The sequence below is a fragment of the Manacus candei genome, unplaced genomic scaffold, assembly GCF_025592945.1.
Source record: "Manacus candei isolate 608988 ecotype Guabito, Panama unplaced genomic scaffold, ASM2559294v1 h1tg000014l, whole genome shotgun sequence".
Taxonomy (NCBI): domain Eukaryota; kingdom Metazoa; phylum Chordata; class Aves; order Passeriformes; family Pipridae; genus Manacus; species Manacus candei.
The window spans coordinates 82,875,620-82,903,196 of record NW_026138062.1 but is presented as its reverse complement, the minus strand read 5'-3'; the positions used below and the strand labels follow the sequence as shown (position 1 = coordinate 82,903,196).

Below are 27,577 nucleotides of genomic sequence, written 5' to 3'. Positions count from 1 at the left end.
GGGAGCGCTGCACCGGCACGGGAGCCACTGCGCATGCGTCGCCGGTCCCTCTCCTGCCTGCCCTTACTTACCACGTGATCGCCGGCGTTTTGCCAACGACTGCGCATGCGCTGTTCAAAATTTTTTCAATGCAGTTCCTGTTTTCCGTCAGCAGGTGGCAGTATTTCATCTCAAATATATGTGCAATTCCTTTTCTCTGTCACCAGGGGGCACTGTTGCTATGCGATTTTTTACTTATGGCATTTTTTTTTTGTTTTATAACCGTATTTGTTCGTGTAGTTCTTTTGGGAAATCGGATAATTGGCTTGTGATTGCTGGTGGTTTGAAAATTTACTTGTGTAATTAGGCTCTTCTCCTGGTTTTAATTCTCTAGGCTCTTCTCCTAAGAGAATTAAAATCAGGAGAAGAGCCTAAAAAAAAAATGAAAATCAGGGGAAGAGTCTAAAAATATAAAAATCAGGAGGAGAGCCCAAGAGAATTAAAATCAGGAGAAGAACCTAAGAGAATTAAAATCAAGAGAAGAGCCTAAAAAAATTACAATCAGGAGAAGAGCCTGAAAAAATTAAAATCAGGACACGGGACTAATACAATAAAAATCAGGAGAGGAGCCTAAAAAAATTAAAATCAGGAGAGGGGACTAAAAAAATTAAAATCAGGAGAGGGGACTAAAAAAATTAAAATCAGGAGAGGAGCCTGAAGGAATTACAATCAGGAGAGACCCAGAACTCACCCAAGTCTCCCCAAAAAACTACCAGAAACTGATTCAAATCTCCCCAAAAATGACCCAGAACTCACCCAAATCTCCCCAAAAAGTGACACAAAAACTGATCCAATTCACTCCAAAAATTGATCCAGAACTGACCCAAAACTGGCCCAAATCACCTCAAAAACTAACTCCAAATTGGCCCAAAACCTGACCTAAAAATGCAAGAACCCCCCCCCAAACTGACCCAAAATGATACAAAATCAGCCCCAGATATGACCAGAAACTGACCCCAAAATCCCAAAACACTGATACCAAGACTCACCCAAATCTCCCCAAAAAAATGACCAAAAAGTCAGCCCAATCACCCCAAAAAATGACCAGAAACTGACCCAAAATTACCACAAAAATAAACCCAAAACTCACCCAAATCATCCCGAAAAATGACCAGAAACTGACCCAAATCTCCCCCAAAAATGACCAGAAACTCACTAAAAATAACCCCCAAAAATGATCAGAAACTGACACAAATCTCCCCAACAAATGACCCAAACTTTATTTCTTTTCTTAGCAACAAATCCCTTCCTTTGCTCCCCTCTGGCCCTGCCCACATGGCCCCAGTTCAGCTCTCAGTGAGTTCTTGCTTCTGGGCAGCGACTCCTCTGCCTCTTGCTGGGGCGGCAGCAGCTCCTGTGCCGGCAGGGAGAGGGACCCCGAGCCAGGAGAGGGACCCCGAGCCAGGAGAGGGACCCCGAGCCAGGAGAGGGACCCCAGAGCCCCTACAGAGACCCCAGAGCCATTATAGGGACCCCAGAGCCACGATAGAAACCCCAGAGTCCCTACAGAGACCCCAGAGCCATTATAGGGACCCCAGAGGCCTCCAGAGCCCCTATAGAGACCCCAGAGCCCCTACAGAGACCCCAGAGCCATTACAGGGACCCCAGAGCCCTCCAGAGCCCCTTGCTGGGTCACAGCCCCTCTTCTCCCGCCCAAACCCACCTTTCTGGCTGCAGCTGCTTTTCTTCTCTGGCTCCCCCTTCCTTCCCCAGGGAGCTTTGCCTTGTTCTTTGGCCAGGCTCCAGCTGCAGCTCAAGGGCAAAGCTGCAACTACAATTCCCCCTTCGGGTTTTTCACCTGAAAAACAAAGGCTTGGGCCAAACTCTGACCAGTCACTCGCTGAACACGAGACATCAAACAGGGCACACAGGATAAAATGCATCCAACTCTAAATCATGTTACAATGACTGTCCACCCCAATCCAGCACTGACATTAAAAACCTTCAAGCAATCAAAAAGACCTCCAAACATCCCTTAGATAGAGAAAAGCACACCAGGAACGAATGCAAAAAGAAAAATTCCAAACAATGCTCAATTAAATAACCATGGACTGATATAAAACATGTTTAGGGAACTTAAACCACTTCTTCCCATTATTCTCCATCAGAAATTACCCTTATTTAAGTTCTCCTTTTAACACTTCATTAAAACTGACTTATTAGGAAATGGTTTGAACCAAACTTCATAACTTGATGACTCCAGGGTTTGTGCTCCTTGACTTTGGCCTGAAGGGGTTTGGAACACAGGCTTTGTTCTGGAGAGCTTTTCCCCAATCTACAAACCCTTCTGCAAATGGGACTCCCTTCCCTCAGGGTTCGGTGGCCTCTGGTTTTCCTGAAGGCTGGGGGGGATCTGGGAGCCAAATCCCAAGGGATCCAGCCCAGCTCTGCACACACACACACACACACATTTCCAGCTGGTCACAGTCTCACGGGTGCCACCACCACTCAGCACATTTGCACACAAACAGCCCTCTGAGTTCCTGGCACTGGGTCTGATGGACTAAGAAATGATCAGTCTGGTGGTTTGCCCTCAGAGGAGTAAGATCCAATGATGCATTTCTATTTTCATGACAATATAACCTGGAAAACACAAACATATTTCTGCTTCATGTGCAATTTAAAATTCAAAGACACAGAAACATTCCTAGAGTTCAAGTCCCCAGGTTTGGTTCCAAATGTCACTCGGTCCCCCTGGGACAAGAACAGTGGCACACACGGACTCAACAGCCCTGCACAAGCCCAGGAGTGGGGGGGAAATATCCTTGAGAGCACTGCTGCATTTCAAAAAGAAGTCAGTCACATCAACTCTGTAATAAATAAAAAAGAGAAGCCAAAATAAATAACTGTAGACAGGGTATCAAGTACCTTGAGAATACCAATAAGAAAAAACTAAGAATAAAGGCATCTATTTGAAGTACAAAGAGTTTGGGAGACACCATTTGTTTGCCACGAAGCCTTTATTTTGTTGGCTCTTCTATAGTTAGAACCCAAACCTTACCCTCCCACAAAAAGCAGAAAACCTCTTCAGAGAGTTAGGAGATGGAGTCAGTTTGGATTAATGGGAAGAACATCTCTGGAGACAAAATAAAGCAGAGAAAATAACCCCATCCTCAACAACAGAGCTGCCTCCCCACTGCCTGCCCCTGGACACTTGCTCTGGGGGTGACAGAGCCTGAAGTCTCCTGCCTAGTCCTGGGCAATACTTCCTGGGGACCACAGCACCACTGAGTTCCTAAAAATATCACAGCTTGGGCAGGTGCTTGGATTTTGTCTGGATTAACTCCCCTTCTTCCTTTCCAGGTGCTGCCCTACTCATTGTAATGGTGCTTGTACTCCCTGAGCCATTCCCTCCCCCATCCAACCATCCCTTGTGCCCTCTCTGACAAGGACAGTGGGTCCAGGTGTTCTGCCACGCTCCCAGGGCACAGGGGGGGACTGTGGAGCCACCCTCGAGGGGGGAAACGTGCCCTGCCTGCCCTGCCCAGGGAAAGGGAACTGCCCCAGTGCTCCCCAGCACAAGGCACCCTTGGAAATATCCACTGCAATGGGACACTCAGGGACAGCAACAAGCACTGCACGAGGCTGCTCTGGCACAGGGCCAATTTTAGCCTCAGCTTTTCTCTGGACCACTTCACTTTGTTTGCCACCTCATCCTGCAGTCAGAACTTGCTGTCCTTGCAACCTTTCAGGGTGACCATAAATGACAGAGGCCTCTGCTCCAGCACCCACAAGGGCCTGATCCATCTGACAGGATCCATTTTTCCAGGGAATTCAAAGCTCCACCTGAGGACTAGGGTCTTTTCTCACCCATCCCTGTGCTGCAGCTTGGCCTCCATCTCCCTGTGCTTTCAGTTCCCTGCATGGTTGAACACTGGCAGCCCTGGCCCTGGGCGGAGCTCGGCATCCTGATCCCATCCCTCCTGGCCCCCGGAACCGCTGACTCAGCAATGGGGGGCCCTCCATTGCCAAGGGCACGGGCCCGTCGGGGCTCACGGGGGGAGCAGGAGGGCGAAGGCTCCAGCCCTGCTGCTACAACCTTCCACCACTACAGCCAACAGAGGAGCCTCTCCAGCCCTGCCTCCCAAGGCATCCTCAACAAACCCAGCCCAGCTCCACAGGACAAACTGCTCCCTGTCTGCCCAGGCCAGTCTAATCCCAGAGGCTCCCAGGGTCATGCAAAACAACTGCCCAGGAGATCAGAGACCCCAGTCCATCTCTTCCTAGCACAGGTTTGGGTTAGTTTGGCAAACAGACCAACTGAGGAATTCCCCAATGTTTTCCCAGTTTGACCCCTGTCACACCAATCACCTTAACACTGCCAGTCCATAATTCTCCCTCTCTTGGGTTAAGGACTGAGCAAGTTGGACCTGTGTCTGAGCAGGACATGTGCAAACCAAATGCTGGGGACTGGAACACACACCTGGCACTCCTGCAGCTCTCACAGTCACATTCCAGAGAAAACAGCCAATTGCACCCTCACTGCTCATTTCTTAATCCCAATCCCACACTTGTTTGGCACTTGGAGCACCGCTTTTAGAACCCAATTACAGCCCATTAGAGAGCTCCCTGTCTAGCAGGGACAGGGACCCCTGGGATACTCTCAGCAATGCCTGAATCCATGGCAGGGACCTTGCTTTGAGCTCCCCAGGGCCGGGCACCCCGAGGATCTCCCCGAATAATCCTTTCGGTGCGCGCTGGAGTCCTCGGGGTGCCCCAACCCGGGGGGCACCAACAGCACTGTCCCTCCAGGGGGCCAATTTGGTCCTAAACTGCAGGGGGATCTTGCCTGTGTCCCAGACTGGTCCGGAGATCTGAGGCCCTTCCCGAGAAAATCTCGGTGCCGGCGTGAAGGGCCAGAGATCCCTTGGAGCCACGGGAGAGCAGGCACAGAGTCCCTCCTGGGGGGCAATTTGCCTGCCTGAAAACAGCTCTTCAAAGGAGCCTCTAAGACTCAGCTGGTGACTTTTAGAAGCCAGGCATTCCTTGCTTACAACACCCTGCCATGATCCCAGCCCCACGGGGGTCCTGGCAATCCGCTCCCAAAGGGCACGCGGAGGGGTCTCCACTGCAGCTGATGGGAGGGGTCAGCATTACAGGAGGGCTCATTTTCCTTCCCTGCATTCCTGTTCCACATTCAGGACATTTCCCAACACTTATCACCATACACAACTACCCTTAGAAGGTTTCCAAGGGGCTTCACCGAGGGCCTTCCCAGGTCTGCTCTGTCTGGAGCCCTCCAAGTCCTCAGTGCCTGCCTGAGGAACCTCAACACAACTCACCTGCTTACACAGCAACTTGGTGCTGCTTGCCTGCTGCCTCACTTCCCTTCTTCCTTCTTTCTTCACCTCCCTTGCTTGGTCCCTTTCAATCCCTGGGCTCAGCTCTGTGCACTTTCCAGGCTCCATCCCACTGCAAAAAGGATTAGCCCTTGTTACATCTCAACACTCAGAGAGCATTCCACCTTTTGCCTTGACACTGGGCCATCAGGCCAGGGTCTCATTATTTAAAGCATAGTTTGACTCCTCAGTGACAACAACTGACAGCGCTGCTGGGGCCGGGGAAGGGCGGGTGGGAGAATAAAAATCAGGAGAGGAGACTAAAAATCTAAAAATCAGGAGACGAGCCTAAAAGAATTACAATCAGAAGAGGAGCCTAAAAATATTAAAAACAGGAAAAGAGCCTGAAAAAATTAAAATCAGAAGAGGAGCCTGAAAAAATTAAAATCAGGACAGGGGACTAATACAATAAAAATCAGGAGAGGAGCTTAAAAAAATTAAAAACAGGAGGGGAGCCTGAAAAAATTAAAATCAGGAGGGGAGCCTGAAAAAATTAAAATCAGGAGGGGAGCCTGAAAAAATTAAAATCAGGAGAGACCCAGAACTCACCCAAGTCTCCCCAAAAAACTACCAGAAACTGATTCAAATCTCCCCAAAAATGACCCAGAACTCACCCAAATCTCCCCAAAAAATGACTAGAAACTGATTCAAATCTCCCCAAAAAAGACACAAAAACTGATCCAATTCACCCCAAAAATTGATCCAGAACTGACCCAAAACTGGCCCAAATCACCTCAAAAACTAACTCCAAATTGGCCCAAAACCTGACCTAAAAATGCAAACCCCACCCCCCAAAACTGACCCAAAATGATACAAAATCAGCCCCAGATATGACCAGAAACTGACCCCAAAACCCCAAAACACTGACACCAAGACTCACCCAAATATCCCCAAAAAATGACCCAAGTCAGCCCAATCACCCCCAAAAATGATCAGAAACTGACACAAATCTCCCCAACAAATGACCCAAACTTTATTTCTTTTCTTAGCAACAAATCCCTTCCTTTGCTCCCCTCTGGCCCTGCCCACACGGCCCCAGTTCAGCTCTCAGTGAGTTCTTGCTTCTGGGCAGCGACTCCTCTGCCTCTTGCTGGGGCGGCAGCAGCTCCTGTGCCGGCAGGGAGAGGGACCCCGAGCCAGGAGAGGGACCCCGAGCCAGGAGAGGGACCCCAGAACCAGGAGAGGGACCCCAGAGCCATTACAGGGACCCCAGAGCCATTATAGGGACCCCAGAGCCCCTACAGAGACCCCAGAGCCCCTACAGAGACCCCAGAGCCACGATAGAAACCCCAGAGTCCCTACAGAGACCCCAGAGCCATTACAGGGACCCCAGAGCCATTATAGGGACCCCAGAGCCCCTACAGAGACCCCAGAGCCCCTACAGAGACCCCAGAGCCACGATAGAAACCCCAGAGTCCCTACAGAGACCCCAGAGCCATTATAGGGACCCCAGAGCCCTCCAGAGCCCCTATAGAGACCCCAGAGCCCCTATAGAGACCCCAGAGCCATTACAGGGACCCCAGAGCCATTACAGGGACCCCAGAGCCATTACAGGGACCCCAGAGCCATTACAGGGACCCCAGAGCCCTCCAGAGCCCCTTGCTGGGTCACAGCCCCTCTTCTCCCGCCCAAACCCACCTTTCTGGCTGCAGCTGCTTTTCTTCTCTGGCTCCCCCTTCCTTCCCCAGGGAGCTTTGCCTTGTTCTTTGGCCAGGCTCCAGCTGCAGCTCAAGGGCAAAGCTGCAACTACAATTCCCCCTTCGGGTTTTTCACCTGAAAAACAAAGGCTTGGGCCAAACTCTGACCAGTCACTCGCTGAACACGAGACATCAAACAGGGCACACAGAATAAAATGCATCGAACTCTAAATCATGTTACAATGACTGTCCACCCCAATCCAGCACTGACATTAAAAACCTTCAACCAACCAAAATGACCTCCAAACATTCCTTAGATAGAGAAAAGCACACCAGGAACAATGCAAAAAGAAAAATTCCAAACAATGCTCAATTAAATAACCATGGACTGATATAAAACATGTTTAGTTAACTTAAACCACTTCTTCCCATTATTCTCCATCAGAAATTACCCTTATTTAAGTTCTCCTTTTAACACTTCATTAAAACTGACTTATTAGGAAATGGTTTGAACCAAGAGAATTAAAATCAGGACAAGAGCCTTAAAAAAATTAAATTTAGGAGAAGAGCCTTAAAAAAATTAAATTTAGGAGAAGAGCCTTAAAAAAATTAAAATCAGGACAAGAGCCTTCAAAAAATTAAAATCAGGACAAGAGCCTTCAAAAAATTAAAATGAGGACAAGAGCCCAAGAGAATTAAAATCAGGAGAAATTCACGTTATTCCCCCCCCGCACACCCCGGGACAGACGGGAGGCCGCGAGTCCCGCCCTGCCGCCGGAACCGGCCCTTAACTCGAGCAGGGCGCGCTGCACCGGCACGAGAGCCACTGCGCATGCGTCGCCGGTCCCTCTCCTGCCTGCCCTTACTTACCACGTGATCGCCGGCGTCTTGCCAACGACTGCGCATGCGCCCCCCCCCACCCCGCCGCCCGACCGCCCGGCTTCGCTTTCTTACTGCGGCTCCCCCTCCACTTTTCCGGCTCCCTGGGGTTCCCTCACCCACATTTCGGGGTCCCCTTCTCACATTTTAGGGGTGATGACCCCGCAATTTACGGTTCGGGGGGGGGGGGAGGAGAGGAAACGGGGGGCCCAAGAAGGGGTTTCTTTTTTTTTTTTCTCTCTTTTATTTCATTTTCATTTTATTTCCTTTTTAGTTTTTTTGCCTTTTTTTTAAATTTTCTTTTTTATATTTCCTTCTTTACTTCGTTTATTTTTTATTCTCTTTATTTTTCATTTTCTCTCCCAGTGCTCCCCAGTAACACCCAGTGCTCCTCAACAACCCTCAGTAACACCCAGTGCTCCCCAGTACACCCCAGTAACACCCAGTGCTCCTCAACAACCCCCAGTAACACCCAGTGCTCCCCAAAAATTGACCCAAAACCGACCCAAATCACCCCAAAAGCTGACCCAAAACTGACCCCAAAACCTGACCCCAATCATCCCAAAAGCTGACCCAAAACTGACCCCAATCATCCCAAAAGCTGACCCAAATCACCCCAAACAATGACCCCAAACTGACCCCAAAAACTGACCCAAATCATCCCCAAAACTGACCCAAAACTCTGCATTTCTTTGGCATCATTTCCTCTCAAAAACAACATCTGCGATTTAGTTGATTGCTAAAGCCATCATTTTAAAATCATCTCAGGAATCCAAAGGGACTGGAAAACACACAGAAATCATTCCTGCACCCACCAAAGCATTAGGAATTGGAACCCGATTCCCTCATCTCTCTCCTTGTTCTTCTTGGCTGGAAAACCTGATGATCCCCACTGGCTGTTTTTAGGCTGCTTTTCTTCCACAGCTCCTTTCCTCCCGGCTGAAACCTCCTGGCATCTTCAGGCCTTATCTGGAGGGAAGCCCCTCTGAAGTATTTCCTCTCGTGGCAATTCTGTGGGATGAAGAAGTAAAAAAAGCACATCAAGAGCTCCTTCTACCCCCTTCCCTGGCAAACACCCTCCCAGCTTGTCCTTGGCAGCTCCATCCCCCCGGCAGCGGCACCCGACGCTTCGGCTCCGCTGGGAAAGGGACAGCAAGTGCAGAAGCAAGTTCAGGTCTGGGCAGGGGCTCCCTGGGGAACGGCACTTCAGTGCTTTAGTCCGTGGCCTTTCCTGCTGCCCTCCCTCCTGGAGGCAGAGGATGACCCGTCCCTTGTTTCTCCCACGCTGGCAGACCCAGGTCCTGCTCCTTTGGCCCCACTTTTCTTGGCAGTCCCGGCATCATTTCCCAGGGTCCCCAGGAAACTTCTGCACTTGACCCACTGCTAAGTGCAGAGCACAGGGCGAGGGAAGGACAAATTTCTCGGCACCCACCCCCTGGAATTTCCCTCCTCCGCAGCACGCTCCCGTTCCCGCTGTCTCTGGAGGTGCCCACACGAGTCCTCCTTCTCCCAGCCCTGCCAAACTGACACACACACAGGAGAAATAACAAGTCTTGCTTGCACAATTCCCCACCCTAACCCTTGCCTGTCCTGCCCAGAGCTGAGGGAAATCTGACGGAATATTAATAAACCACCTTTGTTAAGAGCAGTCATCAGCCCGGTCCTTCAGGCTTTGCAGGAGTTTGTAGGGAACAGCCCCAAATTCCAGTCCTACCTCTAAATTTGTAACAGCTTTCCTTGGAGAGATTCTGGACAGTAACACATACAACGGAAAGAAAAGACTGCACAAGGAGTAACAGAAGGTTTGCCATGAAGAACAGAGGTTCCTGTTCTCCCTCATCAGGCTGGGACTGGAGGACCCAGTCTTTGCCATCAAGAGACCAGAGCGTTGTCATTAAGACTTAAACCTCTCCCCCACGGGTGTTTCTCAGAGAACTGGGCCAGCACTGAGCTACTCCCATGTGCCTGCAGTGCTTTGGGGAGGGACAAGACAACCTTCCACTTGTGCTTGGAAGAGAATGAAAAGTCATTCCCCTTCTCTCTCTCTGACCCAGCACCAAAGCAGTCCTGTAGGACAACACTGGACTAGGCCTGATTCAACTGGGAAAGAAAAAAATCCTAAACAAACAAACAAAACCACCCTGAATTTCAGGTAAAAATACGCTGCTTCCTGAACAGGAGCACACAAAATGCATTGAAGCCAAAGAGAAAATGACAAACCAGAAGAAAAAAAGAGCCAAAAGAAATGCTCTGCCTGCCTTGATACGCTCTCTGTTTGACCATTCCAAAGGGAATTCTCCACAGATCAGAAGCAATTACCAATCATTTTTCCTCTGTAACAAATGAACAACTTGGGTTTCTGCTGAGGGGCTGGACATGTCCAGTGAGGGTTCAGGGTCTGGGGGGTTGTTTATGGCAGATCCTGACCGGCCCAGGCCAAACCCAACCACCCCCATTGCTGCTCCATCCCACATGGAGAATATTGATACTGTATGGAAATACTCCCCTTCTCTGCTACTCCATCCTTCCTTACACATGCGTGGAGCAGGTTTTCTCCACCCTTTGTTCCCAGCAACAGCTCTCCAGCCCGAATCCCAGCTCCCACAGACACAAACTAAACACACCTAAGGTGATGGTTCCATCAGCACCTGGAATTCCAAGCTCCCTGTTTGCTGGAATGCTCATCCCAACACTCACAGCAATCTCACCTCAGCCCACAGGCTCTCTGTCCTCAGAGGCAAGCACAGCCTGCTCTGGCACCATGTTTCCTCTCATTCCTGATCTCCTGTAAACCCCCAGGGAAATCCAATCCCTCAGACCCTGCATCCCTGGACACGAGGGGAACTGGAGTTTGACCCGGATCCCAGCACCCTGGATAAGTGTGTTCCCACGAGCACGTGCCTGTGGCTCCATCCAGCCCATCCATCCCTCCTTTTCCCCCAGGGAGTCCCAAACCCTCCCCCAGCTCCCCTGCGTCTGTCCCCCGGCCCAGCCCAGCTCCAGGCTCTCCCCCAGCACTGTGTCAGCCCCAGCCCTGGCAGAGCTGCAAACAGCCCCCAGCTCGGCCCCCCGGGCTCCTGAACCCCCAAGCCAAGGCTCGGGCTCACCAACGGGGACCCACCTGCCCCTCTCAGCACAGCCCAACCCCACAGCTCGGGGACCCCACGCTCACCCAGCCCTTCACCCCTTCCTCTCCACCCTTCCCAGCACAGCAAGGACCAACCTGCAGTGGAAACAGAGCCAGTGCCCAGGGAGCAAATGCCAACAGGCAGGAGGAGAGAAACGTGTCCCTCTGACTTACCTCACCCCACGGGCTGCACCAGGTGCCCCCAGCGCCGGTCGGTGGGGCTGGAGCCTGTTGCCTTTGGCTGCTCACACCCCAACACATTCGGCATTGCTGGACCCAAGTCAACGATTTTCCCTGTCCTGAAAGAGAGGAGAACAAGAAAATTAAGTGCACCGGGGAAGTCAAAGGCCCTTGGCTTTCACCCTTCTCTTCTGATTACTCACCACAGGCGTTTCTTCCCTAAAACCTGCTCTTACCCCGCACCCCCCGCCCCGGCCGGTCGCCGCCACTGCCCTGCCCGGCGGCCCCGAGCGCTTCAGGCCCGGCCCGGCCAACGCCTCGCTCTGCGCAGGCGCCGCTTCCCGGCCCGCCCCGACCGCCGGGCGCTGCCTCGCGGTCGCCGCCTGGCGGACACGGCCGGGAACGGCACTGCAGCCGCGCCCCCCCCTTGCGAGACCCGCGGCGCCTTTCGCGAGGACGGGCCTTTCTTCCCTAAAACCTGCCCTTCCCTAGGAAAAGCTGAGCAATTCACAGAGTTGCTGTTTTTATCCCGGCTTCCCAAAGGACTTCTCTCTCCCGGCGGCGGCGGCGGCAGCAACGCTCCCTGGGAAGCCCTGACCGAGGCTGGGAACTGACACACAACAAGCCAAGAGCATTAACTCGGCCCCAAAACACTCCACAACAGACCAATTTACAGTCACCTTTGCCTCCTCCCCCCCCGTGCAGGCCCAGGCTTTGGGATTCCAAGGCAAACCCCGAGAGGCCCAGAGAGCAGCAGCCCCTCAGCCCCAGCACGGCCTCCCCCGGGCTCCCCCGGCCGGGAACCGGCCCAGCCAGCCCCTGCTGTGCAGCACAGCAGGCGGGGGGATGACTTTTGGGACCCCTCCCTGGCCGCTGCAGAGCAATGCAGGCATCGGGGCCAAGTCTTGCCCGGACCCCGGGCACCGCAGACAGTTCAGCCCCAGCAGCAGCAGCAGCAGCAGCAGCAGCAGCTGTTCTGCCTCTTGCTCCCCTCTCATTTGGAACCGAACGGTGAGGAACAAGCCCCGGGCACAATCGGCACCGAGCAGCAAGGCCTGGGCTCGCCAGAGGCCCAGGCCTGCCTACTCCAGGCTCTGGGCTTCCTTTGCTTTCTTGCGCCGCAATTCTCCTGCCCCCGCAAGCGTTAAAAGACAGACTGCCCGGTGAGACGTGCCCCGAAACAGCCATCAGTTCCAAGGCCAGAAAATCTCAGGGCCACACTTCGAAACCCTGCCGCGAGGCCCCCAGAGAAGCCAAGGGGAGCTGGGATTCCCTGGAGTCCCAGGGAACCGAGGGGAAGGTGGTGAACGAGCAGAGAGCAAACGCCTCCAGCTGCTTCTCCCTGCAGCCCCCACGGCAGGTGCAGCGAACGCACACCGGTGTGGAGTTTTTAAGAGAGCTTTAAAATAAACTAAAAAACAATCAGTTTACCGAAAAATCCTTCTGCAGTCCGCGCTGTCAAACAACTCAAATTGCTCACTAAGAAAATGACCTAATTTAGAACAACTGAATTGTAGAACCTCAGTGCAGCTGCCCTGGGATTTCATGCCCCCAGTGTATCTTGCATCGGGGAAAAGGACTGGGATGCACTGGGAGGGACTGGGGGCAGTGCGGAGGGATGGGGATGGGACTGAGGGCAATGGAGAGGGGCTTGGGGGACTGGACTGGGAGTGGGGGCACTGCACTGCCATCCACTGGTATGGGATTCTCAGGGGAGGGACTGGGGGAACTGGGATGGGACAGGGGCCATAGGGGAGGGATTGGGGACAGTGGGACTACAGGCACAGGGATGGGCTGAGATGCACTGGGGAGGGACTGGGATGGGACTGAGATGTTCTGGGGAGGGAGTGGGATGCACTGGGAGGGACTGGGGGCAGTGGGGAGGGATGGGGATGGGATTGGTGGCACTTGGAATGGCACTAGGGTAGACTGGGATTGGACTGGGGGCACTGGGGAGGGACTGCAATGGGTTTGAGGCAAATTTGGAAGGACTGGGAGCACTGGGGAGGTTCTGGAGGGAACTGTGCAGGGAGCTGGGTTGGGACTGAGGGTACTAGGGATGGATTGAAATGGGACTGAGGGTACTGGAGACGGAGTGGGATGGGACTGGGGTGCACTGGGGGCAACTGGGAAGGAGTGGAGGCACTGGGGAAGGAACGGGGATGGCACTCGCTGAACTGGGCTGGGGTTTGGGGCACTTAGGAGAAACTGGGATGGACTGAGGAGAGACTGGGGACAGTGGGAGGGGACTGGAAAGCTGAAATTGAAACAGACTCACCTGAGTCGCCATCTAAGAAGTCCAGCTCCAGCTCCTGAGCCTGAACAACAGCCAAGGGGACTCAGCCCCAGCCCTGGTCCCTCCTCCCCCTCATTGTTAACACCTGGGCCTTCTCATTGTTAACACCTGGGCCTTCTCCATAGAACAGCTGACTCTACCCAGTACTCCCAGTTCTCTACAGTGGCTTGCAACAGAAATAAGAGACTCCCTAGAGTGCTCCAAAAATACAATCCTAAACCCACAGTAATTTCTACTAAAAAAAAACAGTCCCTGACCAAAGCATCCAGTTAATATTCTAGCCTCAATATCTACCCCAGCCCCCCGTGATTTCAGCTCAAGACCCACAAGCTTTATTGCACTGCCAGCTCTGCTCTCTCAGCAGTAGCTCTGCATCTTGCCAGCGCCGCCACGGGAAGCTGCTCCAGGTTCTCGCTGCAGGATCTTCAGCTTGGCTCCAGCTCTGGGATTTTCCAGCTCCACCCTCACACTCCCAATCCCACTCCCCAGCTACTCCTCCTGCCCCATAACTCCTAGCGCAACTCCAAACTCTCAGTCCCAGCCCTACACTGATTTCAGCCCCAGACTCTCACTCCCCATTCCCAATTATAATCCCAATTCCAAACACACAGAGATTTCAGCGACAGTGCCACAGGCCCTATCTCACACTACTTGATATAATTACTGCCCCAAGTGTTACAGTCCCAAGCCCAGAACCCAGCCCTACCCAAGCCCCTCAGTGATTTCAGCTCGAGACCCACAAGCTTTATTGCACTGCCAGCTCTGCTCTCTCAGCAGTAGCTCTGCATCTTGCCAGCGCCGCCACGGGAAGCTGCTCCAGGTTCTCGCTGCAGGATCTTCAGCTTGGCTCCAGCTCTGGGATTTTCCAGCTCCACCCTCACATTCCAATCCCAGTCTCCCACTTCCCAATTCCTCACCCTCCCAATTCCCGTCCACCAGGTACTCCTCCTACCCCAGAACTCCTAGCCCAACTCCAAAGTCAAAACCCCAGCTCTAGACTCATTTCAGCCCTACCCACCCAGCCCACGTTCCTGCTCATCAATCCTTATTCCACAGACACACAGGGATTTCAGTGACGCTGCCACAGTCCTCATCTGAGCTCCAGACACCCTCCCAGCTCCAGAGACGCAATCCCAGCCCTATATGGATTTCAGCCCCAGCCTCTCACTCCACATTCCCAATTAGAATCCCGAGTCCAAACACACACAGATTTCAGCGACAGTGCCACAGGCCCTATCTCACAGGGATTGCTGTCATTCCTGCCCCAAGTGTTACAGTCCCAAGCCCAGAACCCATCCCTATCCCAGCCCCTCAGTGATTTCAGCTCGAGACCCACAAGCTTTATTGCACTGCCAGCTCTGCTCTCTCAGCAGTAGCTCTGCATCTTGCCAGCGCCGCCACGGGAAGCTGCTCCAGGTTCTCGCTGCAGGATCTTCAGCTTGGCTCCAGCTCTGGGATTTTCCAGCTCCACCCTCACACTCCCAATCCCACTCCCCCAGCTACTCCTCTTACCCCAGAACTCCTAGCCCAACTGCAAACTCTCAATCCCAGCCCTATACTGATTTCAGCCCCAGCCTCTCACTCCACATTCCCAATTATAATCCCAATTCCACAGACACACAGGGATTTCAGTGACGCTGCCACAGTCCTCATCTGAGCTCCAGACACCCTCCCAGCTCCAGAGACGCAATCCCAGCCCTATATGGATTTCAGCCCCAGCCTCTCACTCCACATTCCCAATTAGAATCCCAATTCCACAGACACACAGATTTCAGCGACAGTGCCACAGGCCCTATCTCACAGGGATTGCTGTCATTCCTGCCCCAAGTGTTACAGTCCCAAGCCCAAACCCTGTCCCTATCCCAGCCCCTCAGTGATTTCAGCTCGAGACCCACAAGCTTTATTGCACTGCCAGCTCTGCTCTCTCAGCAGTAGCTCTGCATCTTGCCAGCGCCGCCACGGGAAGCTGCTCCAGGTTCTCGCTGCAGGATCTTCAGCTTGGCTCCAGCTCTGGGATTTTCCAGCTCCACCCTCACACTCCCAATCCCACTCCCCCAGCTACTCCTCTTACCCCAGAACTCCTAGCCCAACTGCAAACTCTCAATCCCAGCCCTATACTGATTTCAGCCCCAGCCTCTCACTCCACATTCCCAATTATAATCCCAATTCCACAGACACACAGGGATTTCAGCGACGGTGCCACAGGCCCTATCTCTGCCCCATACTGATTCCTGCCCAGGTGTTACAGTCCCGAGCCCAGAACCCAGCCCTACCCCAGCCCCTCAGTGATTTCAGCTCGAGACCCACAAGCTTTATTGCACTGCCAGCTCTGCTCTCTCAGCAGTAGCTCTGCATCTTGCCAGCGCCGCCACGGGAAGCTGCTCCAGGTTCTCGCTGCAGGATCTTCAGCTTGGCTCCAGCTCTGGGATTTTCCAGCTCCACCCTCACACTCCCAATCCCACTCCCCCAGCTACTCCTCTTACCCCAGAACTCCTAGCCCAACTGCAAACTCTCAATCCCAGCCCTATACTGATTTCAGCCCCAGCCTCTCACTCCACATTCCCAATTATAATCCCAATTCCACAGACACACAGGGATTTCAGTGACGCTGCCACAGTCCTCATCTGAGCTCCAGACACCCTCCCAGCTCCAGAGACGCAATCCCAGCCCTATATGGATTTCAGCCACAGCCTCTCACTCCACATTCCCAATTAGAATCCCGAGTCCAAACACACACAGATTTCAGCGACAGTGCCACAGGCCCTATCTCACAGGGATTGCTGTCATTCCTGCCCCAAGTGTTACAGTCCCAAGCCCAGAACCCAGCCCTATCCCAGCCCCTCAGTGATTTCAGCTCGAGACCCACAAGCTTTATTGCACTGCCAGCTCTGCTCTCTCAGCAGTAGCTCTGCATCTTGCCAGCGCCACCACGGGAAGCTGCTCCAGGTTCTCGCTGCAGGATCTTCAGCTTGGCTCCAGCTCTGGGATTTTCCAGCTCCACCCTCACACTCCCAATCCCACTCCCCCAGCTACTCCTCTTACCCCATTACTCCTAGCCCAACTGCAAACTCTCAGTCCCAGCCCTATACTGATTTCAGCCCCAGCCTCTCACTCCACATTCCCAATTATAATCCCAATTCCACAGACACACAGGGATTTCAGTGACGCTGCCACAGTCCTCATCTGAGCTCCAGACACCCTCCCAGCTCCAGAGACGCAATCCCAGCCCTATATGGATTTCAGCCCCAGCCTCTCACTCCACATTCCCAATTATAATCCCAATTCCACAGACACACAGGGATTTCAGCGACAGTGCCACAGGCCCTATCTCACAGGGATTGCTGTCATTCCTGCCCCAAGTGTTACAGTCCCAAGCCCAAACCCTGTCCCTATCCCAGCCCCTCAGTGATTTCAGCTCGAGACCCACAAGCTTTATTGCACTGCCAGCTCTGCTCTCTCAGCAGTAGCTCTGCATCTTGCCAGCGCCGCCACGGGAAGCTGCTCCAGGTTCTCGCTGCAGGATCTTCAGCTTGGCTCCAGCTCTGGGATTTTCCAGCTCCACCCTCACACTCCCAATCCCACTCCCCCAGCTACTCCTCTTACCCCAGAACTCCTAGCCCAACTGCAAACTCTCAATCCCAGCCCTATACTGATTTCAGCCCCAGCCTCTCACTCCACATTCCCAATTATAATCCCAATTCCACAGACACACAGGGATTTCAGTGACGCTGCCACAGTCCTCATCTGAGCTCCAGACACCCTCCCAGCTCCAGAGACGCAATCCCAGCCCTATATGGATTTCAGCCCCAGCCTCTCACTCCACATTCCCAATTATAATCCCAATTCCACAGACACACAGATTTCAGCGACAGTGCCACAGGCCCTATCTCACAGGGATTGCTGTCATTCCTGCCCCAAGTGTTACAGTCCCAAGCCCAAACCCTGTCCCTATCCCAGCCCCTCAGTGATTTCAGCTCGAGACCCACAAGCTTTATTGCACTGCCAGCTCTGCTCTCTCAGCAGTAGCTCTGCATCTTGCCAGCGCCGCCACGGGAAGCTGCTCCAGGTTCTCGCTGCAGGATCTTCAGCTTGGCTCCAGCTCTGGGATTTTCCAGCTCCACCCTCACACTCCCAATCCCACTCCCCCAGCTACTCCTCTTACCCCAGAACTCCTAGCCCAACTGCAAACTCTCAATCCCAGCCCTATACTGATTTCAGCCCCAGCCTCTCACTCCACATTCCCAATTATAATCCCAATTCCACAGACACACAGGGATTTCAGCGACGGTGCCACAGGCCCTATCTCTGCCCCATACTGATTCCTGCCCAGGTGTTACAGTCCCGAGCCCAGAACCCAGCCCTACCCCAGCCCCTCAGTGATTTCAGCTCGAGACCCACAAGCTTTATTGCACTGCCAGCTCTGCTCTCTCAGCAGTAGCTCTGCATCTTGCCAGCGCCGCCACGGGAAGCTGCTCCAGGTTCTCGCTGCAGGATCTTCAGCTTGGCTCCAGCTCTGGGATTTTCCAGCTCCACCCTCACACTCCCAATCCCACTCCCCCAGCTACTCCTCTTACCCCAGAACTCCTAGCCCAACTGCAAACTCTCAATCCCAGCCCTATACTGATTTCAGCCCCAGCCTCTCACTCCACATTCCCAATTATAATCCCAATTCCACAGACACACAGGGATTTCAGTGACGCTGCCACAGTCCTCATCTGAGCTCCAGACACCCTCCCAGCTCCAGAGACGCAATCCCAGCCCTATATGGATTTCAGCCACAGCCTCTCACTCCACATTCCCAATTAGAATCCCGAGTCCAAACACACACAGATTTCAGCGACAGTGCCACAGGCCCTATCTCACAGGGATTGCTGTCATTCCTGCCCCAAGTGTTACAGTCCCAAGCCCAGAACCCAGCCCTATCCCAGCCCCTCAGTGATTTCAGCTCGAGACCCACAAGCTTTATTGCACTGCCAGCTCTGCTCTCTCAGCAGTAGCTCTGCATCTTGCCAGCGCCACCACGGGAAGCTGCTCCAGGTTCTCGCTGCAGGATCTTCAGCTTGGCTCCAGCTCTGGGATTTTCCAGCTCCACCCTCACACTCCCAATCCCACTCCCCCAGCTACTCCTCTTACCCCATTACTCCTAGCCCAACTGCAAACTCTCAGTCCCAGCCCTATACTGATTTCAGCCCCAGCCTCTCACTCCACATTCCCAATTATAATCCCAATTCCACAGACACACAGGGATTTCAGTGACGCTGCCACAGTCCTCATCTGAGCTCCAGACACCCTCCCAGCTCCAGAGACGCAATCCCAGCCCTATATGGATTTCAGCCCCAGCCTCTCACTCCACATTCCCAATTATAATCCCAATTCCACAGACACACAGGGATTTCAGCGACAGTGCCACAGGCCCTATCTCACAGGGATTGCTGTCATTCCTGCCCCAAGTGTTACAGTCCCAAGCCCAGAACCCATCCCTATCCCAGCCCCTCAGTGATTTCAGCTCGAGACCCACAAGCTTTATTGCACTGCCAGCTCTGCTCTCTCAGCAGTAGCTCTGCATCTTGCCAGCGCCGCCACGGGAAGCTGCTCCAGGTTCTCGCTGCAGGATCTTCAGCTTGGCTCCAGCTCTGGGATTTTCCAGCTCCACCCTCACACTCCCAATCCCACTCCCCCAGCTACTCCTCTTACCCCAGAACTCCTAGCCCAACTGCAAACTCTCAGTCCCAGCCCTATACTGATTTCAGCCCCAGCCTCTCACTCCACATTCCCAATTATAATCCCAATTCCACAGACACACAGGGATTTCAGCGACGGTGCCACAGGCCCTATCTCTGCCCCACACTGATTCCTGCCCAGGTGTTACAGTCCCGAGCCCAGAACCCAGCCCTACCCCAGCCCCTCAGTGATTTCAGCTCGAGACCCACAAGCTTTATTGCACTGCCAGCTCTGCTCTCTCAGCAGTAGCTCTGCATCTTGCCAGCGCCGCCACGGGAAGCTGCTCCAGGTTCTCGCTGCAGGATCTTCAGCTTGGCTCCAGCTCTGCCACTTTCCAGCTCCACCCTCACATTCCAATCCCAGTCTCCCACTTCCCAATTCCTCACCCTCCCAATTCCCGTCCACCAGGTACTCCTCCTACCCCAGAACTCCTAGCCCAACTCCAAAGTCAAAACCCCAGCTCTAGACTCATTTCAGCCCTACCCACCCAGCCCACGTTCCTGCTCATCAATCCTTATTCCACAGACACACAGGGATTTCAGTGACGCTGCCACAGTCCTCATCTGAGCTCCAGACACCCTCCCAGCTCCAGAGACGCAATCCCAGCCCTATATGGATTTCAGCCCCAGCCTCTCACTCCACATTCCCAATTAGAATCCCGAGTCCAAACACACACAGATTTCAGCGACAGTGCCACAGGCCCTATCTCACAGGGATTGCTGTCATTCCTGCCCCAAGTGTTACAGTCCCAAGCCCAAACCCTGTCCCTATCCCAGCCCCTCAGTGATTTCAGCTCGAGACCCACAAGCTTTATTGCACTGCCAGCTCTGCTCTCTCAGCAGTAGCTCTGCATCTTGCCAGCGCCGCCACGGGAAGCTGCTCCAGGTTCTCGCTGCAGGATCTTCAGCTTGGCTCCAGCTCTGGGATTTTCCAGCTCCACCCTCACACTCCCAATCCCACTCCCCCAGCTACTCCTCTTACCCCAGAACTCCTAGCCCAACTGCAAACTCTCAATCCCAGCCCTATACTGATTTCAGCCCCAGCCTCTCACTCCACATTCCCAATTATAATCCCAATTCCACAGACACACAGGGATTTCAGCGACGGTGCCACAGGCCCTATCTCTGCCCCATACTGATTCCTGCCCAGGTGTTACAGTCCCGAGCCCAGAACCCAGCCCTACCCCAGCCCCTCAGTGATTTCAGCTCGAGACCCACAAGCTTTATTGCACTGCCAGCTCTGCTCTCTCAGCAGTAGCTCTGCATCTTGCCAGCGCCGCCACGGGAAGCTGCTCCAGGTTCTCGCTGCAGGATCTTCAGCTTGGCTCCAGCTCTGGGATTTTCCAGCTCCACCCTCACACTCCCAATCCCACTCCCCCAGCTACTCCTCTTACCCCAGAACTCCTAGCCCAACTGCAAACTCTCAATCCCAGCCCTATACTGATTTCAGCCCCAGCCTCTCACTCCACATTCCCAATTATAATCCCAATTCCACAGACACACAGGGATTTCAGTGACGCTGCCACAGTCCTCATCTGAGCTCCAGACACCCTCCCAGCTCCAGAGACGCAATCCCAGCCCTATATGGATTTCAGCCCCAGCCTCTCACTCCACATTCCCAATTATAATCCCAATTCCACAGACACACAGATTTCAGCGACAGTGCCACAGGCCCTATCTCACAGGGATTGCTGTCATTCCTGCCCCAAGTGTTACAGTCCCAAGCCCAAACCCTGTCCCTATCCCAGCCCCTCAGTGATTTCAGCTCGAGACCCACAAGCTTTATTGCACTGCCAGCTCTGCTCTCTCAGCAGTAGCTCTGCATCTTGCCAGCGCCGCCACGGGAAGCTGCTCCAGGTTCTCGCTGCAGGATCTTCAGCTTGGCTCCAGCTCTGGGATTTTCCAGCTCCACCCTCACACTCCCAATCCCACTCCCCCAGCTACTCCTCTTACCCCAGAACTCCTAGCCCAACTGCAAACTCTCAATCCCAGCCCTATACTGATTTCAGCCCCAGCCTCTCACTCCACATTCCCAATTATAATCCCAATTCCACAGACACACAGGGATTTCAGCGACGGTGCCACAGGCCCTATCTCTGCCCCATACTGATTCCTGCCCAGGTGTTACAGTCCCGAGCCCAGAACCCAGCCCTACCCCAGCCCCTCAGTGATTTCAGCTCGAGACCCACAAGCTTTATTGCACTGCCAGCTCTGCTCTCTCAGCAGTAGCTCTGCATCTTGCCAGCGCCGCCACGGGAAGCTGCTCCAGGTTCTCGCTGCAGGATCTTCAGCTTGGCTCCAGCTCTGGGATTTTCCAGCTCCACCCTCACACTCCCAATCCCACTCCCCCAGCTACTCCTCTTACCCCAGAACTCCTAGCCCAACTGCAAACTCTCAATCCCAGCCCTATACTGATTTCAGCCCCAGCCTCTCACTCCACATTCCCAATTATAATCCCAATTCCACAGACACACAGGGATTTCAGTGACGCTGCCACAGTCGTCATCTGAGCTCCAGACACCCTCCCAGCTCCAGAGACGCAATCCCAGCCCTATATGGATTTCAGCCACAGCCTCTCACTCCACATTCCCAATTAGAATCCCGAGTCCAAACACACACAGATTTCAGCGACAGTGCCACAGGCCCTATCTCACAGGGATTGCTGTCATTCCTGCCCCAAGTGTTACAGTCCCAAGCCCAGAACCCAGCCCTATCCCAGCCCCTCAGTGATTTCAGCTCGAGACCCACAAGCTTTATTGCACTGCCAGCTCTGCTCTCTCAGCAGTAGCTCTGCATCTTGCCAGCGCCACCACGGGAAGCTGCTCCAGGTTCTCGCTGCAGGATCTTCAGCTTGGCTCCAGCTCTGGGATTTTCCAGCTCCACCCTCACACTCCCAATCCCACTCCCCCAGCTACTCCTCTTACCCCATTACTCCTAGCCCAACTGCAAACTCTCAGTCCCAGCCCTATACTGATTTCAGCCCCAGCCTCTCACTCCACATTCCCAATTATAATCCCAATTCCACAGACACACAGGGATTTCAGTGACGCTGCCACAGTCCTCATCTGAGCTCCAGACACCCTCCCAGCTCCAGAGACGCAATCCCAGCCCTATATGGATTTCAGCCCCAGCCTCTCACTCCACATTCCCAATTATAATCCCAATTCCACAGACACACAGGGATTTCAGCGACAGTGCCACAGGCCCTATCTCACAGGGATTGCTGTCATTCCTGCCCCAAGTGTTACAGTCCCAAGCCCAAACCCTGTCCCTATCCCAGCCCCTCAGTGATTTCAGCTCGAGACCCACAAGCTTTATTGCACTGCCAGCTCTGCTCTCTCAGCAGTAGCTCTGCATCTTGCCAGCGCCGCCACGGGAAGCTGCTCCAGGTTCTCGCTGCAGGATCTTCAGCTTGGCTCCAGCTCTGGGATTTTCCAGCTCCACCCTCACACTCCCAATCCCACTCCCCCAGCTACTCCTCTTACCCCAGAACTCCTAGCCCAACTGCAAACTCTCAATCCCAGCCCTATACTGATTTCAGCCCCAGCCTCTCACTCCACATTCCCAATTATAATCCCAATTCCACAGACACACAGGGATTTCAGTGACGCTGCCACAGTCCTCATCTGAGCTCCAGACACCCTCCCAGCTCCAGAGACGCAATCCCAGCCCTATATGGATTTCAGCCCCAGCCTCTCACTCCACATTCCCAATTATAATCCCAATTCCACAGACACACAGATTTCAGCGACAGTGCCACAGGCCCTATCTCACAGGGATTGCTGTCATTCCTGCCCCAAGTGTTACAGTCCCAAGCCCAAACCCTGTCCCTATCCCAGCCCCTCAGTGATTTCAGCTCGAGACCCACAAGCTTTATTGCACTGCCAGCTCTGCTCTCTCAGCAGTAGCTCTGCATCTTGCCAGCGCCGCCACGGGAAGCTGCTCCAGGTTCTCGCTGCAGGATCTTCAGCTTGGCTCCAGCTCTGGGATTTTCCAGCTCCACCCTCACACTCCCAATCCCACTCCCCCAGCTACTCCTCTTACCCCAGAACTCCTAGCCCAACTGCAAACTCTCAATCCCAGCCCTATACTGATTTCAGCCCCAGCCTCTCACTCCACATTCCCAATTATAATCCCAATTCCACAGACACACAGGGATTTCAGCGACGGTGCCACAGGCCCTATCTCTGCCCCATACTGATTCCTGCCCAGGTGTTACAGTCCCGAGCCCAGAACCCAGCCCTACCCCAGCCCCTCAGTGATTTCAGCTCGAGACCCACAAGCTTTATTGCACTGCCAGCTCTGCTCTCTCAGCAGTAGCTCTGCATCTTGCCAGCGCCGCCACGGGAAGCTGCTCCAGGTTCTCGCTGCAGGATCTTCAGCTTGGCTCCAGCTCTGGGATTTTCCAGCTCCACCCTCACACTCCCAATCCCACTCCCCCAGCTACTCCTCTTACCCCATAACTCCTAGCCCAACTGCAAACTCTCAATCCCAGCTCTATACTGATTTCAGCCCCAGCCTCTCACTCCACATTCCCAATTATAATCCCAATTCCACAGACACACAGGGATTTCAGTGACGCTGCCACAGTCCTCATCTGAGCTCCAGACACCCTCCCAGCTCCAGAGACGCAATCCCAGCCCTATATGGATTTCAGCCCCAGCCTCTCACTCCACATTCCCAATTAGAATCCCGAGTCCAAACACACACAGATTTCAGCGACAGTGCCACAGGCCCTATCTCACAGGGATTGCTGTCATTCCTGCCCCAAGTGTTACAGTCCCAAGCCCAGAACCCAGCCCTATCCCAGCCCCTCAGTGATTTCAGCTCGAGACCCACAAGCTTTATTGCACTGCCAGCTCTGCTCTCTCAGCAGTAGCTCTGCATCTTGCCAGCGCCACCACGGGAAGCTGCTCCAGGTTCTCGCTGCAGGATCTTCAGCTTGGCTCCAGCTCTGGGATTTTCCAGCTCCACCCTCACACTCCCAATCCCACTCCCCCAGCTACTCCTCTTACCCCAGAACTCCTAGCCCAACTGCAAACTCTCAGTCCCAGCCCTATACTGATTTCAGCCCCAGCCTCTCACTCCACATTCCCAATTATAATCCCAATTCCACAGACACACAGGGATTTCAGCGACGGTGCCACAGGCCCTATCTCTGCCCCACACTGATTCCTGCCCAGGTGTTACAGTCCCGAGCCCAGAACCCAGCCCTACCCCAGCCCCTCAGTGATTTCAGCTCGAGACCCACAAGCTTTATTGCACTGCCAGCTCTGCTCTCTCAGCAGTAGCTCTGCATCTTGCCAGCGCCGCCACGGGAAGCTGCTCCAGGTTCTCGCTGCAGGATCTTCAGCTTGGCTCCAGCTCTGGGATTTTCCAGCTCCACCCTCACATTCCAATCCCAGTCTCCCACTTCCCAATTCCTCACCCTCCCAATTCCCGTCCACCAGGTACTCCTCCTACCCCAGAACTCCTAGCCCAACTCCAAAGTCAAAACCCCAGCTCTAGACTCATTTCAGCCCTACCCACCCAGCCCACGTTCCTGCTCATCAATCCTTATTCCACAGACACACAGGGATTTCAGTGACGCTGCCACAGTCCTCATCTGAGCTCCAGACACCCTCCCAGCTCCAGAGACGCAATCCCAGCCCTATATGGATTTCAGCCCCAGCCTCTCACTCCACATTCCCAATTAGAATCCCGAGTCCAAACACACACAGATTTCAGCGACAGTGCCACAGGCCCTATCTCACAGGGATTGCTGTCATTCCTGCCCCAAGTGTTACAGTCCCAAGCCCAAACCCTGTCCCTATCCCAGCCCCTCAGTGATTTCAGCTCGAGACCCACAAGCTTTATTGCACTGCCAGCTCTGCTCTCTCAGCAGTAGCTCTGCATCTTGCCAGCGCCGCCACGGGAAGCTGCTCCAGGTTCTCGCTGCAGGATCTTCAGCTTGGCTCCAGCTCTGGGATTTTCCAGCTCCACCCTCACACTCCCAATCCCACTCCCCCAGCTACTCCTCTTACCCCAGAACTCCTAGCCCAACTGCAAACTCTCAATCCCAGCCCTATACTGATTTCAGCCCCAGCCTCTCACTCCACATTCCCAATTATAATCCCAATTCCACAGACACACAGGGATTTCAGCGACGGTGCCACAGGCCCTATCTCTGCCCCATACTGATTCCTGCCCAGGTGTTACAGTCCCGAGCCCAGAACCCAGCCCTACCCCAGCCCCTCAGTGATTTCAGCTCGAGACCCACAAGCTTTATTGCACTGCCAGCTCTGCTCTCTCAGCAGTAGCTCTGCATCTTGCCAGCGCCGCCACGGGAAGCTGCTCCAGGTTCTCGCTGCAGGATCTTCAGCTTGGCTCCAGCTCTGGGATTTTCCAGCTCCACCCTCACACTCCCAATCCCACTCCCCCAGCTACTCCTCTTACCCCAGAACTCCTAGCCCAACTGCAAACTCTCAATCCCAGCCCTATACTGATTTCAGCCCCAGCCTCTCACTCCACATTCCCAATTATAATCCCAATTCCACAGACACACAGGGATTTCAGTGACGCTGCCACAGTCCTCATCTGAGCTCCAGACACCCTCCCAGCTCCAGAGACGCAATCCCAGCCCTATATGGATTTCAGCCCCAGCCTCTCACTCCACATTCCCAATTAGAATCCCGAGTCCAAACACACACAGATTTCAGCGACAGTGCCACAGGCCCTATCTCACAGGGATTGCTGTCATTCCTGCCCCAAGTGTTACAGTCCCAAGCCCAAACCCTGTCCCTATCCCAGCCCCTCAGTGATTTCAGCTCGAGACCCACAAGCTTTATTGCACTGCCAGCTCTGCTCTCTCAGCAGTAGCTCTGCATCTTGCCAGCGCCACCACGGGAAGCTGCTCCAGGTTCTCGCTGCAGGATCTTCAGCTTGGCTCCAGCTCTGGGATTTTCCAGCTCCACCCTCACACTCCCAATCCCACTCCCCCAGCTACTCCTCTTACCCCAGAACTCCTAGCCCAACTGCAAACTCTCAATCCCAGCCCTATACTGATTTCAGCCCCAGCCTCTCACTCCACATTCCCAATTATAATCCCAATTCCACAGACACACAGGGATTTCAGCGACGGTGCCACAGGCCCTATCTCTGCCCCATACTGATTCCTGCCCAGGTGTTACAGTCCCGAGCCCAGAACCCAGCCCTACCCCAGCCCCTCAGTGATTTCAGCTCGAGACCCACAAGCTTTATTGCACTGCCAGCTCTGCTCTCTCAGCAGTAGCTCTGCATCTTGCCAGCGCCGCCACGGGAAGCTGCTCCAGGTTCTCGCTGCAGGATCTTCAGCTTGGCTCCAGCTCTGGGATTTTCCAGCTCCACCCTCACACTCCCAATCCCACTCCCCCAGCTACTCCTCTTACCCCAGAACTCCTAGCCCAACTGCAAACTCTCAATCCCAGCCCTATACTGATTTCAGCCCCAGCCTCTCACTCCACATTCCCAATTATAATCCCAATTCCACAGACACACAGGGATTTCAGCGACGGTGCCACAGGCCCTATCTCTGCCCCATACTGATTCCTGCCCAGGTGTTACAGTCCCGAGCCCAGAACCCAGCCCTACCCCAGCCCCTCAGTGATTTCAGCTCGAGACCCACAAGCTTTATTGCACTGCCAGCTCTGCTCTCTCAGCAGTAGCTCTGCATCTTGCCAGCGCCGCCACGGGAAGCTGCTCCAGGTTCTCGCTGCAGGATCTTCAGCTTGGCTCCAGCTCTGGGATTTTCCAGCTCCACCCTCACACTCCCAATCCCACTCCCCCAGCTACTCCTCTTACCCCAGAACTCCTAGCCCAACTGCAAACTCTCAATCCCAGCCCTATACTGATTTCAGCCCCAGCCTCTCACTCCACATTCCCAATTATAATCCCAATTCCACAGACACACAGGGATTTCAGTGACGCTGCCACAGTCCTCATCTGAGCTCCAGACACCCTCCCAGCTCCAGAGACGCAATCCCAGCCCTATATGGATTTCAGCCCCAGCCTCTCACTCCACATTCCCAATTAGAATCCCGAGTCCAAACACACACAGATTTCAGCGACAGTGCCACAGGCCCTATCTCACAGGGATTGCTGTCATTCCTGCCCCAAGTGTTACAGTCCCAAGCCCAAACCCTGTCCCTATCCCAGCCCCTCAGTGATTTCAGCTCGAGACCCACAAGCTTTATTGCACTGCCAGCTCTGCTCTCTCAGCAGTAGCTCTGCATCTTGCCAGCGCCGCCACGGGAAGCTGCTCCAGGTTCTCGCTGCAGGATCTTCAGCTTGGCTCCAGCTCTGGGATTTTCCAGCTCCACCCTCACACTCCCAATCCCACTCCC

General features: G+C 53.9%; 1 protein-coding gene and 1 long non-coding RNA gene across 3 annotated transcripts in view; both read right to left on the bottom strand.

Moving 5' to 3' along the window:
* LOC127467794 (GPN-loop GTPase 1-like) overlaps nucleotides 1-27,577 on the bottom strand; it is a 76,950-nt gene that overhangs the window by 8,158 nt on the left and 41,215 nt on the right. The gene's annotated exons all lie outside the window — the stretch shown is intronic.
* On the bottom strand, nucleotides 53-7,001 carry LOC127467797 (uncharacterized). Its single transcript, XR_007903311.1, has 3 exons — nucleotides 5,322-7,001; nucleotides 1,703-2,849; nucleotides 53-1,482 (listed from the first exon to the last, which is right to left on the bottom strand). It is a non-coding gene; the product is annotated as an uncharacterized LOC127467797 (long non-coding RNA).